The sequence below is a fragment of the Apis mellifera genome, linkage group LG4 (genome assembly GCF_003254395.2).
Source record: "Apis mellifera strain DH4 linkage group LG4, Amel_HAv3.1, whole genome shotgun sequence".
Classification (NCBI taxonomy): Eukaryota; Metazoa; Arthropoda; class Insecta; order Hymenoptera; family Apidae; genus Apis; species Apis mellifera.
Genome location: NC_037641.1, coordinates 6,110,941 through 6,128,927, shown reverse-complemented (window position 1 = coordinate 6,128,927; position 17,987 = coordinate 6,110,941). Strand labels below are relative to the sequence as shown.

At 37.6% G+C, this 17,987-nt stretch overlaps 1 protein-coding gene across 8 annotated transcripts in view; it reads left to right on the top strand.

Moving 5' to 3' along the window:
* Window positions 1–17,987, top strand: part of LOC100576383 (mannosyl-oligosaccharide 1,2-alpha-mannosidase IA) — a 477,580-nt gene that overhangs the window by 324,525 nt on the left and 135,068 nt on the right. For 2 of the 8 annotated variants that reach the window (XM_016911775.2, XM_026440488.1), the window contains exon 1: window positions 15,194–16,655. The exons of the other annotated variants lie outside the window; for them this stretch is intronic. The gene's annotated coding sequence lies outside the window, so the exon portion shown is untranslated. Of the gene's footprint in view, window positions 1–15,193; window positions 16,656–17,987 lie in introns of those variants that run through there. 8 annotated transcript variants of the gene reach the window in all.

Sequence of the window (17,987 nt, the reverse complement as noted above, 5' to 3'; positions counted from 1 at the left end):
TTTTTACATACTAGATTGATAGGGATAAAATAAAATAAAAAACGTATTTGGAAATATTGTGTAAAATCATCGATGTTAATCACGTATTTTTAATTATTACACGATATTTGCTTAAAATTATAAATTTATTATTCATATCGAAACAAACACCATACATAAAGACAAAAAGCAATATGTTGCGTTATGAGACTGGTTTAAGGTGGTAACTTCGTGTATCTTCGGATATATTCGGCATTTAACGAAAAATTCGCGGTTTTCATATATATTTAAGTATAGTATTGTAGTTAAGTATGTATCAATCTAGTGAGTCGTGTGTTCGTGAAAGTGTTCCTATTTTCTGAGATTTCAAAAGATTCTGCTTTTATATATAAATAATCGTACTTATAACAAGTATAAAATTCTATAATATTTGTATTTATATATTGTATATATATATTTGAACGTAGAAATATGAAAATATATAAAGTTTCGAGAACTTTCGAAATTTCGTTGCAAGATCATACGTGTGTCTTTCGGAATATTAGATACAGAATTTTTACGTAGTAGATTGATAGGAATAAAATAAAGAAAACTTATTTAGATAATATTGCTGCCTGTAAAATCATCGATTTTCATCATGCTTTATTAATTATTACACGATATTTGCTTAAAATGATAAATTTATTATTCACATCGAAACGAACATCATACGTAATGGCGGAAAGCAATATGTCGTGTTATGAGATATCGGTTTAAGGTTGTAACTTCGTGTATCTTCGGGTATATTCGGCATTTACCGAAAAATTCGCGGTTCTCATATATATTTAAGTGTAGTATTATGTATCAATCTAGTGAGTCGTGTGTTCGTGAAAATGTTCCTATTTTCAAAAGATTTTGCTTTTATATATAAATAATCGTATTTATAACAAGTATAAAATTCTATAATATTTATATTTCTAACTTGTGTATATGTATTTGAACGTAGAAATATGAAAATATATGAAATTTCGAGAACTTTCGAAAGTTCGTTGCAAGATTATACATGTGTCTTTCGGAATATCAGACGTAGAATTTTTACGTGATACGGATAAAATAAAGTAAATTTGTTTATATAATATTGCCGCGTGTAAAATCATCGATGCTTTATTAATTATTACACGATATTTACTTAAAATTATAAATTTATTATTCACATCGAAACGAACATTATACGTAATGGCGGAAAGCAATATGTCGTGTTATGAGATATCGGTTTAAGGTTGTAACTTCGTGTATCTTCGGGTATATTCGGCATTTACCGGAAAATTCGCGGTTCTCATATATATTTAAGTATAGTATTATGTATCAATCTAGTGACTCGTGTGTTTGTGAAAAGTGTTCTTATTTTCTGAGATTTCAAAAGATTTTGCTTTTATATATAAATAATCGTATTTATAACAAGTATAAAATTCTATAATATTTATATTTCTAATTTGTGTATATGTATTTGAACGTAGAAATATGAAAATGTATGAAGTTTCGAGAACCTTCGAAAGTTCGTTGCAAGATTATACATGTGTCTTTTGGAATATCAGACATAGAATTTTTACGTGATAGGAATAAAATAAAATAAATTTGTTTAGATAATATTGCCGCGTGTAAAATCATCGATGCTTTATTAATTATTTACACGATTTTTGCTTAAAATGATAAATTTATTATTCACATCGAAACGAACGTCATACGTAATGGCGGAAAGCAATATGTCGCGTTATGAGATATCGGTTGTTTCGTGTATCTTCGGATATATTCGGCATTTTCCGAAAAATTCACAGTTTCGTATATATTTAAGTATAGTATTATGTATCCATTTTGTGACTCGTGTGTTCGTGAAAATGTTCCTACTTCGTGCATTTCAATGGATTTTTCTTTTACATGTAAGTAATCATATTTATATCAAGTATAAAATTCTATTATATTTATATTTTTAAAATGTTTATATGTAATTAGATATAGGAATGTGGAAATTTTAACTCCGTAAAAGCTTTACCTAACCTCAATCATATTCTATTGTCAAGGTGAGAATTTAAAATATAGTAAAATATCTATAATTACTGCATTTACATGAATTTTAACAAGTGATTCATATATTATTCTTGTTCAATTTTCATTCAATACTCAATTGAGGTACATTTTTTTTTTAAATTTATATTACATTGCCTCCGAATAGAGTTACTAATCAAATTGGTATGAACCTGTATATTGATTCTAATATATATATGTATATGTAATTCATGAATCATTTGAGGTTAACTGTAACAGTGAATTAATAGTAAATTTAACTCGAAATTCCCGTGATATTTTTATCCATCTATTCGCCATCTATTCGTTCCGGAAATGATCATTTTTTTCAAAGATATATGGTTTGCATGAAATTTATCCAAAAGAGGTTAGTTTGTCGGAACAACGTGACAGCGAGTAATGGTTAGGATATCAAAGCTCGATTGCTGAGCTGGTTCACCCGGGAGCTGAGTCTTGATACTCATGACTCAGCACACACCGTAGTCCTTTCGACTGTCGTATTTCTGTCCCAAGTTTACACACCGCGATCAAACAGCGTGATTCTCCGATGGGGCCCACCTTCGACGCTCACTGTATCCACTTTCAAGAATTGCTCGGCCATTGGCGAACGTGTATAATCCGTCTCGCGACAGTTCAGTTTAGCAAACTTTGGAAAGCTGACTATTTTCTCGAATTTCTCGCCAGCTTTAACTTTATTGAGATGTTGTATCAAGCTCTTTGCTTGATTGAATTTTTACCGAATTTTTACCTCGATGCATACTTTTAGTTCCATTTTTTGATGATTTGTTGCACCTATAGAATTATCGAATAACTTGAGTAAGCAAATGGCGGGAAATATGAACATTATAATATTCTATTTGCTCATAATTATAATTATTCTACTTTTATAATTTGTTTGCTCATATAATTTGATATTAATAATATAATCGTGCAAGAGTAGTGTATTTTATTTAAAAAACATATTTAATTAAAATTTAAAAAGTTTTCGTTGCGCATATTTTAATCATTCTAAACTTAGAGTAACAATTCGTTCTCTCGTCCAAGCTTTTTGACCCAATTCTCTCGTTCGTTTTTTATTTATTTAACATTCTAACAATTTCATTGTGTTCCTTTCGTGATAATTGGGTCATAAACGGATTCTCCGTTCACAGTCCAGTTTGCATAGTCCTTTATGTAAAGCAAATAAATTAAGACAGCCCATAGAAAAGGACGTTTTGTATGCAACGAGTTCCCTTCTTAAGGTAAATCCACATGTTTCTCCAACAAATCTTATCAACATTTACGAGCTTTTTCGGAACAGAAAATACTTTGGCCTTTTGCATTTGGCATCCCTCATGCACCTCTATCTCTCTGGTCCATTGTACCCTCAGCCTTCTTTGTGATTGGAGTATCTTACAAAGAGGTCCTCTCTTCTTTCGCATTGTTGCTCGATGCACATGGAAAATGAAAGTTTAATGCAAGCCACCGTTGTCCGTGGCTCTGTTTGCACAGTATGCTCTCGTAATGGAACTTTCGTTTGAGAATTCACCATTGCACAATGCCAGGCTACCGGAAAAGGATCTCGTTTGAGCCACGAAACGGAAAATCATCGTTATCATTTTCGATTTCTTCGTTCAGACCCGTTATCTTCGATCGTAAAAGATTCTCGAGTACTTTTTCTTGTTATTTTCTTCTTAGAGCTTGTTTTTTTAGTATTGAATAAATTGTCCTAATATTTAAAAAGATATAAATATAACCAATATTTTCTAGATAGATGAATTGTTTTTCTTAAACTTCCAAGTTTAGTGTGGATCTTTTCATATCTAAAATTCTAGAACATTAATTTTATCGTAGATTTATGATGGTACTCGATTATTTATATTCACGCGTGTAGAATAATTTTTATTGAACTTGCTCTTCAGGATTTATTCATTTAATGTTTTATTGAGTAATCTTGTCTAGAATTCATTTGATATCTCTTTATTGGTATTTAACAATCTCCTAATCGTATCAATCTATGTCGAATAGTTAAGAATTTCAAAAAAAAAAAACAGCTAACAATTATGTAAAATTAAGAAAAGTGTGTTACATGTTAAGATATTCTTTTCAAAGATCAACTCTCCTTCTCGTAATATAAACTTAACGAGATCTTAACATGGCATCATCGGCTATATTGTTACACTCGTTGTCCCAATTATACATCTTGCAAGACCTATCAATTATATGGCGAGAACGTAGTTAATACGATCTTAAGGACGTGACACAACTTTCGCTGTTAATGCTCAATTTAACTCATGATATGAGCGATCTTTCTTAATATAAAATCTTTCCTGATATAAAAATCCATAAAAATGGTATATATCTATATGATTCTCTTCACATTTTATCTTGTACGGGATGATAATTATCGAAACAGTTATAATTGATCTCGAAAAGTAGTAGTACAGTAAGAAATAAAATGCAGAATATTGCATTGTATGTAAATGTCCGTTTTTACATTAAGAATACGGAATAAAGTATGAGTGTGTTTCACAGTTAAACAATTTTTTTCCACTTTGTTGCTGCAAAATCAGATATTTTCAGTCAACCACTCGCATTCTTCGGGTGTAAGAACAATGGACACGTGGTTCAGTGACTTTTTGATAGTTCACGCATCGGTAAAAACAAAAGCAAGCCGATCCCCCGCTTCGTTAACAGTCTCGAGCTACTGAGCACGATAGAATCTATATTAAATCACTGCTATATACTGGAGAAGTGAAATAAGGATCGCGTTTAATTACAAAAATTCATGATTATTATAGTTAGAATTTTTAGAATAGAATTAACAATTACGAGGTTATAGGTTATTAACCGTGCAAATTGGAGAAATTGATTGCGGCCGGTCTGATAAATTGCTATCTATATCTGTTTCCATTGTTCGAGCAAATTGTTCCCATACCTCGAATACAAAAACTTTTGATTACGTGTCCGAATGATCAAGAGTTAAAACAATACTGTCCTCCTAATTGAAATTGGAGATGACTCCGTAATACTCGTAGCACGGGTGTATTTATTATTAACGATATTGAAAATGTTCTCTCACCATTTGTTATTAAATAAAATGGAGATTCAAGATCGAGATAATACAAAATATATTTAATAAATTAAATAAGTATTACTTGTATTTGTTTCATTGAATCTGATAGAACGATAGACAAGTAACGAATTAAAATTGGAGAAAAAAGGAAAAGAAATTAATTCTTGAAGAAAATTAAGAAAGAAAGGCGATCTAAAATATAAAAATTTTGAAAGAAAATCCGGAAACTTATGATATAAAAATAATGAAAAAAAAAAAAAAATTAAAAAGTTATACGAGAAGGGTGTGCTGGGAATTGATGCAGCTTTATATCGATTAAAATTTTTGTATTTAAACGAATATCAAAAAAAAAAACCTGTGTTGTTTGTACGGAATGGTGAACTCAGCCTCACGTCGAGTGCATCTCTACTCGAAAATCAAAAAGATAGAATGTAAATAACGAACAGCCCGTATCTTGCTTTATTCCAGATAAAAATGTGACATTTTACCGAGACGCAGAGGGACGATTCTACTTTGTTTTTATACATTTTATTCTCGTTCCGTTCGACTGAAGCTAAATGTTTCCGTTTCGGGAAAATGGAAAACGGATTGTGGGCGGGAATCGTTACGAAAGAATGAAAACTAAACAGCACACCGAACAATGTATATTGTACAACTCTGTCTTTTTACCTGTAACATTTTCGCCACGAATAATTGATTACACTCATCATTTTATTCACAAACTTTATTCAGAAATTTAGGGGAGGGACAGGGTTTAAGTTTAAGAATGAAACAATGTATTCCTTTCGCTCGAAACGAGAACAGAGACAGAGATAGGAAATTTAATCTGTGCGAAGATAATTCTTTCTCTTATATCTTTTCATAAATGTTTACACTGTGATCAAAACAGAATCTACCAAAAATATCGAGAATGCATGGAAACAGAGTGCGGCTTTCAGACTGCACAATTTCCATCTGGTTGCAATATTTTCGTAATGGAATCAGCGAAGAAAACTTGCAATTTTCACTTACACAGAGGGGCGAAATTCCAAAAAGCGTAGTCAATCGTGAAAAATATTGTCATGGAAAATATCGACGAAATGGAACTCGTGAATGATAAATGACGAATGACGAATAGAACTTCCTTCCCTTTTTTTTTTTTTTCTTTTTTATAAATGTAATATTTGGTTTGACGGCATATAATATTTTTTACACGAAAGGAAAATACGATGATGGAGAGAATTGTCCCGATCCAAATACCATTTTCATTTGGCGAAAAAGTTTCGTGGTATACTATGCGCGTACATTTTATATAAACCATTTTCGGTTGGCGGGTCGTTAGACGTGCGTTGAATGAGGATGCAACATTTGATTGGGCCAAGGGTGTCGTAACAGGTCTAGCTGGGTGAAAAGTGATAGCGATTTTCATTCGCAGCGAAATTTATGCTTATGACGTGTCGCACAGGAATTGCACACTCTTTAGAAACGAGCCCTTCTATTTTTGCCTTTAATTAATTCCACCCTTAATTCTACCCTAGTGGGAATATAACGGAAGAAAAGAAGAAGAATCTTCATAATTTTCTCGAGAAAAATTCCAACTGGTAGATTTATTCCATAGATTCTTATCGATTCGAGACAATACTCTCGTTATCTTTATTTTCATTAAAAAACATACAGGACTTGAAAATAATTAATTGAAGATCAATCTTCATTTTCTTTTCGAATTAATAATTAATTTCATCAACGTTCTTTCCCTCCTGAGGTAATTTTCGAAACGAGATTAATCTCACCGTTCAAAACTTGCGCTGTAAGTGATAAAGGGTAGCGAACGCAGCTGGTATTCGCGCTCATTCCCTCCACGTTCGCGTACAGTTGCTTACTTTTGGGGAAGAGAGGCGTATCGCATGTGGGCCAGCCGATTAGCCTTTGATTTACGGAATCGGTATACAGCGCCACCATAGGAAAGGTATTCGGGATTAAATGCCATAAGCTTTGGCCTAACCGATGATAGGATTGTCCCGCATGAATAAATTCGATCGAAATTCCGCAGGATTCACGGTTGACGCGCGGCCCAATTCACGGCGATTCGCTTTTAAAACATTCATAGAAACTTTTATTGTAACACGGAGCAGATTTATCGGAAAAACTTTCGAAATTTTCTCGCCCGTGTGTTTCGAAACGGATTGATATCGAAATAGACCGAGAATAATATCACGGACAAACCGTTCGAATTCTATTTTCCGATAGTTCATTTTTTTTTTTTTCTTGTTGTTCCAACGTGTCTCGTATTATCGCCGATTTACATATTATTTTAGTCGCGAATATTTATTCAAATTCGTACGCTTATTGCCTTTGTTACCATATTTAAATATCGCGATTGCCCCTATAAATATTTATTCGAGCCTCCTATATTTATTCCATCTCGGCCAGAATTTATGGGAATTTTTGTTTCATTTTTACTTCTGGATAAAAAAACTATTATCGATCGAATCTCGATAGATCTGAAAGGAGTTGTTTCATTGATATTTTATTTATTTCTAGATGTTAGATTATCATATAGATTATCGTTCAACTTAATTTGTATTTCCATTCGATCGAGAAATAAACAAAACTATATTCGATTAAATATATATACACGAAACGATATTTCATCGAAACAAAATCTTTAACTCCAACAGAATTTCGAGTACTTCTGCGACGAGTCCTCGGCAATGAACGTCCATCTTTCTCAAGTACCCTACCGACGGTGTTTCATCAGGAAATGAGAGCGCTCGACGCGACGTGCGAGAATAAAAATTTCCACCCCGTGTGAAAATTCGATTCGACGGATTCTGTTTCTCAGATCCGGGCTCAGATATAGAATCATCAGGGGCTTTTATCGTTGGCTGGATATTTCCACGACATTGAGGGCCTCGTAAAAATGCGCGTCCCGTCGCGTCAGGAATTTTTTTTATCGCCTCGATTCCCGCTTCGACTGCGAATTGCGATCCGGTTGCAAAACCGTAAGTACCACTTTCGCATCTTTATTTTTTTCGCCTCTGTAGATGATTTTTCTTTCCTTATTTTTTTTTTTTTTCTGAATCGTGATAAACACCACTCTGTTTCGATAATATTAATCGATATTCCAAAAATATACGATCGAAACGAAAGTATCCATCCAGGGATTCCGATCCTCTCTCTGGGGTAACGTTTAATCGAAAATTGTAAAAGGTAAATTAAAATCGAACGAAGGATCGACGAGTTCTCGGGCGAGAGTTGGAAAATAGAATTCCTGGGAAAACAAAAAAAAAGGAAAAAAAGGAAAAAAATTCGATCGAAAACGAAGTATCCGCTCGCGACCGAGTTCCTGGTTGAAAAATTTCAATCAGGATCGTTGGCGCGAACGAAGGGAGAGAAAGGGAGAAAGGATAAAAAGAAAGAGAGAGAAAGAGAGAGAAAAGGGTGAAAGGAAAAAAGGAGAAAGCGAACGAAACGAATCGACCAAAGTCCCCGTCGCACGTGCTCACCGCGCGAATTTACATTTCCATTAAGATTCCCTCTCGGCCATGCGAAACGTGGGACGGGCGGAAGAGGGCAAAACTCGAAAGAGAGAGAGAAAGAAGGTTGGTCGCGCGCCACCGAAGCCACGGTGGGTTCGGGTGTAATAAAGTGCCATGGAAATCCTTTGTGTTCCTCGGGACGCATTCGTTTAACTTTGATCCTGGTCGAGCAGGGACTCGATATTTTCCTCCTCCTCGTCGCTCCGCTTCAACACCCTTTTCCTCTCCCTTCTTTTTTTTTCCTTCCTCTTTTTCTTCCTTTTTCACCCTTCTCGGTGGAATACTCGGCTAAACTGCCGTCGGCCGCTGGGTTCTCATAAAAAATACAATATTTTTCTTTCATTCGACCTCTCTCTTTCTTTGTCTCTCTCTCTCTCTCTTTTCCCCCCCACTTTTCCTCCGGATCTGTAAGTTTAATTCGACATGGGAACTCTGGAAACCACGAGTCTCGCCTGATTGCTTCTCTCTTTGAGATTTTAATATGGATTACAAACTTTTACCGCTGTCGCGGACCCTTCTTTTCTCCTCCTTTCTTTTCTTCGATTTGTTTTTTCACTTGTTCTGTTCTTTCTTTTGAACTTCTCTTTCTCTCGCGATCCAAGTCCGTCGACTATCGAATTGTACGTATCTTTAAAAACGTTTGAAATAGGAGAGTGTTCATTTTTTAAGAAGAGATTATTTATTATGAAAAATTCGATTTATCCTTCGAAAATATGGAAAAAAGCACTGGAGCCAAGAAGAGTATCTTAGAGAGCTATATAGCTCCCGCTATATCGAAAAACCGCAAAAAATGGAGACGATTCAAACCGTCCCGAAAGCCTCATTCACCAACTCACAATTACCCATTGAAATGCCGGCAACCTTGACGCGCGAAATTTAAAGCGAACTCGTTGGACCGGGTCAGCATTCTTAACCGAAGTAGAGAAGGAACGTAAAATACTTTCAATTGTCCCCGAAAACCGGCTAATTCTCCCCTCGGGCCAACTTCTATCTCTCCAGTGTTCTTCTTTTGTTAACGAGAATTATCGCAAAACCACGGATCTTTACGATAAGTGGCATCGGATAGTCTGAAAAACGAAATGAAACGCGGGTTAAAAGGTAGCGATGGGCCGCGGTGCTTCTCAAACAATCAATTCTTTTAACGAAAAAGAATGGTGATGTCGTGAAAAAATCGTTTCATTCACAAGTGTATATCTAAAATATATGTACATATATTTGCAATTCCATTACTATTTTCGTTTTATCCATCTACGTTTCTCTGTGAGCGAACCAAACGTGAGATTTATAATATTCACAAATTCTAAAACTAAACAAAACGATATTTATAAATTTTCTCCAACTCTTATTCACTCCTATTCACCTTCTTAACAAACTCGAATGCATTTGTTCGAAAACGAACGGTCTCGTACCCATCGCTACCGAAACGAAACCGCGAACGAGATATATCCGAGACCCAACAGTTTTTCAATCGTGAATTTGTGCAGCCTATTACCATTCTCGGGGGCAAAGGCATCCTCCCTCCCCCTTTATGCGTTCCTCACATTTATCGTCACTCTTCACGCGCGAGTCCCTGTTGGTACGCGACGCCACGACGCCAGTTAACCCCTTTTGACTCCGCGCGCCTCTTTGTGATCGAGTCTTTTGCCGCTTCTTCCCGACACGGTTGCCCGAATTAATCACGCCGTTAAGGGGACAGGAAATAGCTTACAGGTTAATCGATGGCGGAGGGGAGGGAGGAGGATATTTCCGATCTGATTCGAGCGTGTGCCTCGTTTGTTTCCATTCCGATGTATAGAATAGATCGAGATATTAGATTTGCGGGGATAATTGTTAATTGGCGATGATTTGGAGGACGGTTATCCGATTTGAAGCGTGGATAAATCGTTATTCTTAGAAAGGAGACTTAATTAGAGAATTATTATTTGGAGATAATGGATAATTAAAGTACAAAATAGAGGATAAAAGTTTATAAGAGGAAGAGATGTAAGAAACGGTATTTAAGACGTGTGCAAGATAAAAGGAAGAGGAGTTTATCAACGAGGCGGGTAATAATTCAATTCGAATCGTGAATGAGCGGGGGATTGAAATTTTTTTTTGATCTAGAGAAATTGTTCTTAGATTAAGGCCATTGTGGGATGACCTTAACTTCAAGAAGGAAGTGCTTGTTGAGGAAATGAACGGAGTTTAAATAATTCCTGGAAGATCAAGAAGAATCACGGATTAAAATTTTATCGCTCGTCTTAATAGAGTGGTAAGTTTTAAATCGGAGGCGGAAATTGCGTCATCAAATTCAATCATTGCCAAAGTAAATTAACTCGTTCGTTTCGGAGACATCTCCACGGTCGAATATTCCGTATTTTATTCCGTCGATGTTTATTTATTCTCCTGCATCGTGTTTAATTTATTTCTTTCTTTTCTTTTTTTTTTCTCCTCGAAGAAGAGGATTGGCGAACTGAGTCTGATCGCGAGGACTGTCGATAAAACTTAATATTCAATTTCCTTCCTTCCGACGAACGCGGTTTGAAACGCTTTCTCACTTTTCCGACGCAATATCGGCAACTTGTCGCCGAGCAGAAATCACTCGATGCAGTTTTCTATATGTTTCTCTCGCTACGAGAGAAATTTATCTCGATCCCACAGGAGCCACCTATTCCCTCCGTCGAGTTTCCCTCGCCAAGGTTTCCGTGTATCGCAACAGAATATACTCGATGATTCGTCGAGGTTTCCTCCTCAACTTGGCGCAAATACATCTTCTCGTTCTTTCTTTCGACGTTAAACGGAAAATTGCTGATTTCCTCCGATTTTTTCCTTTTATTTAAAATCGTGATCGTGATTTTTTTTTTTTGAAATTAAATTACATCGGATTAAAATTTTACAATCGGTGAATTTTATTCTCTCGAGAGAATTTTGAATTTAAGTGATTACGCATCCCGATTCAAATATTTGAAGTAATATAAAAAAAGTATGTTAACATTATTCGTTCCTCCTCGACACAAATTACTTCGAACGAGAGAAGCAAGATTTTCTTCTCGATTCCGAATTCTTCCATCTTCCACGTAGCTTTTTTTCGAGTGAAAAATTACGTCGATGTAGGAGAACGTGAAGAAGGAAAGAATTCTAGTAAATGATGATAAAAATACGTATACACGTATTGATTTTATGAAACGACCCATTTCGTCTCGCATACAATAATTTCTAGAGTTTGAAACTCGTTGAACGCAGCTTGAATTACGTTTCATCGATTCGTTTCACAATGAAAAAAAAAAAGAATTATAAATTCTAAATTTTGATTTATCGTATCATCGTTTCTCGACTCGATTAAAACTCGAGTTTAATCAAGATTTTTCTATAATTATAGCAACTGACTATGCTCCAATCCGTTGAAAATCTTGTTGAAAAATTCCCAACGATCCGTTCCGCAACGCACACGTTCAATTTTCCTCGCTGTTCATGAATATTCCGCAACATTCGGACAGCTTTCCACGAAGATATAATCTTCGTTTAGACGCGGCCAGGGCTCGCGTGTTCCTCGTTATTAGATCGAAGTTTGGCAAACCGTGTCCGGCTAATTGTAAGTAGATTCCGATAAACCTGTAACCGGCGGCCCTCCCTGGATTTCCACGCCGCGGACGAGCCACCGATTTCCATCACGCGCGCCTGTAATTTCCACCGGTCCGATCTAACCAGTCGCCGTGATAACTTACGATCCTTGTGCACGAAACGAGACGTTTTCATTCCGGAATTAACCTTTCCCTCTTTCGCCACTGCGGATTTAATTCGTGCAACGTGATTTCTTCAGCGTGGCGATGTGTTTGATCGTGTATCGAGTTTGTGTTATGCGCGTAGAAAAAGAAGAAAAGAGGAAATGAATGTTGAGTTTTAATTGGAATGGAAAATTTTCGCAGAACTTGAGTCTCCTTCGACTACTTAGACATCTCATCTCGTACTTTTCTTTGAGCGATCTTCGATTTGAGAAAAGAAAATTGAAGTAGATTGAAGAAAAAAAGAATCTATACAAAAATAAACCAAAGAAAGGTATATAATTTATTTGCAAAATAAAATTCGTAAGTCGCGATTGAACCAGTGGACTATTAAAGCGTTTGAAAAATACGTTCCAATTCTCCTAGAATTCTTTAGAAAAGAATCTTAGAGGAAAGTATTTAGATACACGCTAATAACGAACGGTGTATCCATTTATTCCTATTGAAAAGTCTCGTCTACTATCGTTGCTTGCTACATGAAACGACAAGTCGATGCGACGGCTTATTTATCAGGGAAAATCTCATTGCATCTACTACGTGGCACGGGCACATTTTCAATAGGTTTGGATCGCAAGTTTCGCCGTGGTGAGCATCGAGCCACTTCAATTCGCGTTAATGCAAAATCAAGATCAACCCCTGGGCGACAAAAAGGATGGGACGCGTGAAAAGCAACTCTCACCCCTCTCCTTCTCGATATGAATGAAAGATTCGAAGACCAGCCGCCTATTCAACGTTCCAAGAACTCCTCCAACGCCCTTTGTGAGCCAGATATAATTCACGAATTTTCTTGCACCGGTTTACCATCGTATACCCGAGCGAGAGGGGTTTTATCGAGGGGGAGGATTCGTTACAATGGATTCCCTCGTAATTGAAATCTAACGCAATGGATTCAGTGACGAATAATTTTAATATATATCTTCGTGAATTTAATTTAATTTTTTAATTTGAACAGACAACACTCCTGTAACGTAAAGTCCTTTTATATTTTCTTTTTGTCACAGGGTGTCTTGTTATTCTCAGTCGAGAATGAGGAATTAGAATAAATCAAGTTTCCAAAAATATTCAACGAGCGAGAAATAAAAATTCTATCGGATTTCGAGTTTTCTTTCAATCGTTTTCGAAATGAAATTAAAGTAAAGATCGAAGGGGTGAAATTTGTAAAATGTTTTTCTTTCCTTTCAGTTCCAAACACGTTGGGACGAGATTGTATATACTGTTTAACATTCTCTTAATATTCCCGATACGTGACATCGGTGGAAATCAATAATCAACGGGGGGGAATTCCTTATTTGAAGAGAGTTTCGTAACTTAAAATGGAATGTACAGTTTGATTCGCTCGAAGAAGTTGGTGCAAGTTTGAAGTGGCGAACGGAGCCAAGTTGTCCAACTAATTGTATAATCGAATCCGATGATCGATCGTTTCTTCGTAATTTATACTTGGAAAATTGACCCACTTTCGTGAAACGTTTCTGCTTTATTAAACCATCTTCATCGTCGTATCGCATTATTAACTTTCACATTATTATACGAGAGACGAAAAATATTCCCGTATCTTTTTGAATAACTTTTTACAATCTTTGTCATCGTGTAATTTATTCGTATTTATCGATTAAAAAATATATATCAATCCGAAAGTTTTAAAAAAGAAATATTTCTGAAAAATTAAAAAAAAAAAATTCTTTTTTTCTCGGTCATGAAATATTCGAAACGAGGTTACTTTCGAGATAAAAGTTTAAGACGAGAAATCCTTCGAAATTAATGCACAATCTTGGAAATAGAGGTCTTTGAAACGCCACCATTGATCCTTTATACGGGTATATAAGGTCGGAGCAACCAGGTTGACCGCAACACCAACGAACAGAGACAAATTATGTGACAGTTTCCAGCCAGTTAGCATATCAATAACGTCGCCAAGGTGTTCGATAACCAGCAACCGTTCTCCCCCACGAAAACACGTCGTCTTTACTATCAGCATGCCCTGTACATTCCACGTCGAATACCGCATTCCAATTTACTTCGAATGTAAATTCGAAGTTCGAGCTCTCCGACCGCTTTCGCAACCGTACGTAAATTGTACCCAGACCCTGTTAAACCGTGTCGAAGTTCGATGACCGATCTTCGTGGTTCTCGCACACCTCAACACCATTGAAAACATTTTCCATCGCCTCGACGAAACGATCCCTCTCGTTCTAGGATTTCCTTTAAAATTGAAATTCGGAAGGATTCTACTACGTTTCAGCTCTGCCTTAATCGATGTTCGAAATTGTGGAAAGTATAACAGGGAAAAGAAAAATAAATTATCGTTTTATTCTGCTTTTCGTTAATTCTAATTTTTCACCAATTAATATTCTCGATTCACTTTTGCCCCCGCGACAAATTGGAAATTTGACGAGAAATTCGAAATTCTTCACCTATTGATCCACGTTCACACGTCGTCGATTCTTAATCAACACTCTTACGAGTACGACATATCTCTATTCGTGGATGGAAAATCGGAAGAAATGTACTCTACTAGAAATGAAACTTGATGATCAACTTCGTTCAAAACGTGTATCCAACCACCAAAGTGAACCACAATTTCTTCACAATTCCTCGCCACCATGTCTAGTCCAATCGATTCCCCGATTCACCGATCGTATATCATAACAATTCCTTCCAAACGATCTCGCCCTTCCTCGATTTCGAAACATGCGGAGGACTGCGGGAGGAGACGGGACGGAGTTGCAGCACGGCGAGCAGTCGGAGCCGTAGTGCGCGCTGTTCGTGGCCAGCATCAGCGCAAAGAAACGGTTCGTACGTATTCGGGATGGTTCGGCTCCACGAGTCGCGGCGCCGAGCAACGAAGTCGTTCGACTCGAGCCGTGTGTGCGGCTGCAGTCACTCGTGGAATCCTGAGTCGTGTCAGTGGTCTGGCGGACGTGGTCGCGCGCGAGTGTTTCGTTGAGAATCGGTCGCCTCGCTGTCGGTGAGAAAACGGTGTGGAAAAGGAATAATAACGTTGTTGGCGAGGGATAGAAGAAAGAGGCGAGTAAAGGTGCGCGTTTTCTTTCGGTGTAGTGAAAGGAAGAAAGGGGGGTCTACGAAGAACGATTCCACGCGTTCAAGAATCCATCTCTCTCGACCATCCTTCCAAAAAGGACGTTGGAAATCGTGCTGGGAGACGGACATTCCTCGAGTCTTGTGTTGCTTGCGTGCGGGTATCGACTAGTTTCTTGGAAGACTCGGAAGACGTTTCCTCTTTGTCAGAGGTGAAGAGCGTGGCGAAGGTCGAAGGAAAAAGTAGTTAACAGCCTTGCACCTGGCGCACACACACACACACAAACGTACTTCGTCCCTGACGGCTTTTGCAACTGAATCCCGATACGAGATCTACGTTCTTCGTCGTCGATCCTATAATATACATTGCTATTGTGTATATTCTTTCGATATATATATATACATACACGAGTATCGTCGATGAATGGTCGACGCTAAATACACGAAACGTTCTTTGAAATCAACCGATCCGACGACCACGTTGGTAGTCGTTAATCTCGCCTCCATTTCAATCCACCACCACTATTCAATAGCGATATAATTCTACTATCCTCGAAAATAACAGGCTTCGCATCCCTTCGTATCGAAGCGCGGCATTCGAAAGAGGAAGAGAAGGATACGCACGTGTTCCACGCGACGGAAACGCATCACTGCCAACGAGGCCGGGCATCCGCCATTCGAACGAGATTCTGGGACCAGCTGTGGAGGACGCCTTTTCTTCTTCGACTCGAGTTATTATCGCTGTGCATCCTGTAAACAGGTTACTCGTCGCGCGGCAAAAAAAGTCTCGCGTCGAAGGACGTGTCGTAGCTGTGTACTTTCGTCGTTGTGTTTGGAGACGTTTTTCAGCGACCGTTTACGCGGAAAATCGTAAGAAATATAAAGACGGGAGGAGGGAAGGGATCGGATGGTCGTGGCCTTTGCTCGAAAAAGTGCAGAGTATATGTGTGATACAGAGTGTCGGTTAGGTCGTTCGATAACCCGCCCCGTGTTCCGCCAAGTGAAAACGCCGCGTGGATGATAATTGGCGATAGACGACCGACCGACTCGGTACGCGATTTGGTGCGGTTAATCGAAGCTTTATCCCGTCGTTGCTTGGTCGTGAGGGAGGGTTGCGACAACAGGGTGGAAGGAAAGTTTTGGATAAGGAAAGACGGGAAAGGAAAATTGGAGAGGAGTGACAATCCTGCCCGGCCAAGTTTACCGGAAAACGAACGGCTGGGCTGCCACGTCGATACGAGATAGGTAATAATAATTGGAGCAACGAATAATTTACACTTACTTACTTTTTACTCGACGCCCCCGCACCTTTGTTCCAATGCCTCGTTGTTAATGAGTTCGACTCGCGGCGAATTACCCTCGATGCGTCGTAGGGAATCGTTTAACGTGGGGAAGGATCGATCGACCGTACCTTTCCTCGCGTAATTCACGGGGAGAAGTCGATTACGTGTGTAGGGACGAGACCGGTCTTAGATAGCTATATAATTTTTTCCACGCGTTCGATCGCGAACGAGCAGAGGGTAAATTTTATTAAAACGGTGTTTTTATCGTATTATTCGTTACGATGAACGGGCGATCAGCCCGTTTTCCACACTCTTCCCATTCGACGAGGGAGGAAACTCGTGTTGGAATTCTTCGCCAAAGAGGAAGTCTTTTTCTTCTTCGTGACCAGTTTACTCGTATTTAACGTTGGAAGCGTCTCGAGCTCTCGATATCTTACTATACCTTCGATATCTTTCCGATCTCGGAATCCACCGACGCGTATCGACGTATCGATCAACGAAACGAAGGAAGAGTATAATGAACGCCTGTTATCTCGCCGATTTATTCAATCGATTCACGAATCGATTTATTATCTCTTGGATTTCGTATCGGCCGATTTATGTCGCGGACGCGGGGAATCGTGGTTGTAAGATCGGTGATCGTGATCATCGGGGTTAATTAACAGTAATTTCGCCTCTTTCCTCGCGTTTCGGGCTGGGAATTTCTCAAACGTTGCTCGTAATTACGAGCTTAATAAGTTTAAGATGGAAATGAGAGGAAAGTACGGGTTGAAATTGTTAACGGCGATTCTTTTTTTCTCTTTTCTCTTCTGAAAATAGTTTCAAGCCTTTCAAATGATTATATTCGAGAAATAATCTCGTTATCATCGCTCGATTTTTGGTCAATGTTTAATATTACTCTTGCTCGAATAGTAGTTTCGAGCAAAGTACTATTTACACTGGCATCGTTATTCAATCTCGCTTAACCTGTAAACAGGTTGAACCACTACACCACTATCTTATCGAATCACATCGGATACCAGTTCCCATTCAAACGAAACCGCAAATAAACCCGTCTAAATATGATGTAACCTCAACTCTCACAATAAGAACGTTTCAAAAAATTCCACTCCCAATGTCGCGTCTTGGACTCCTCTTACGTTCAATATAAAACGTACCCTCCTATTAAAAAAAAAAATCTCTCTCGTTCCGTTTCAAGAAAAATCGCATACAAAAAAAAACTATCCAATCCAATTGTCATTTATCTTCGCACGATACGTGTCATAAGCCATAAATAATCGCGTATCTCGAAAAA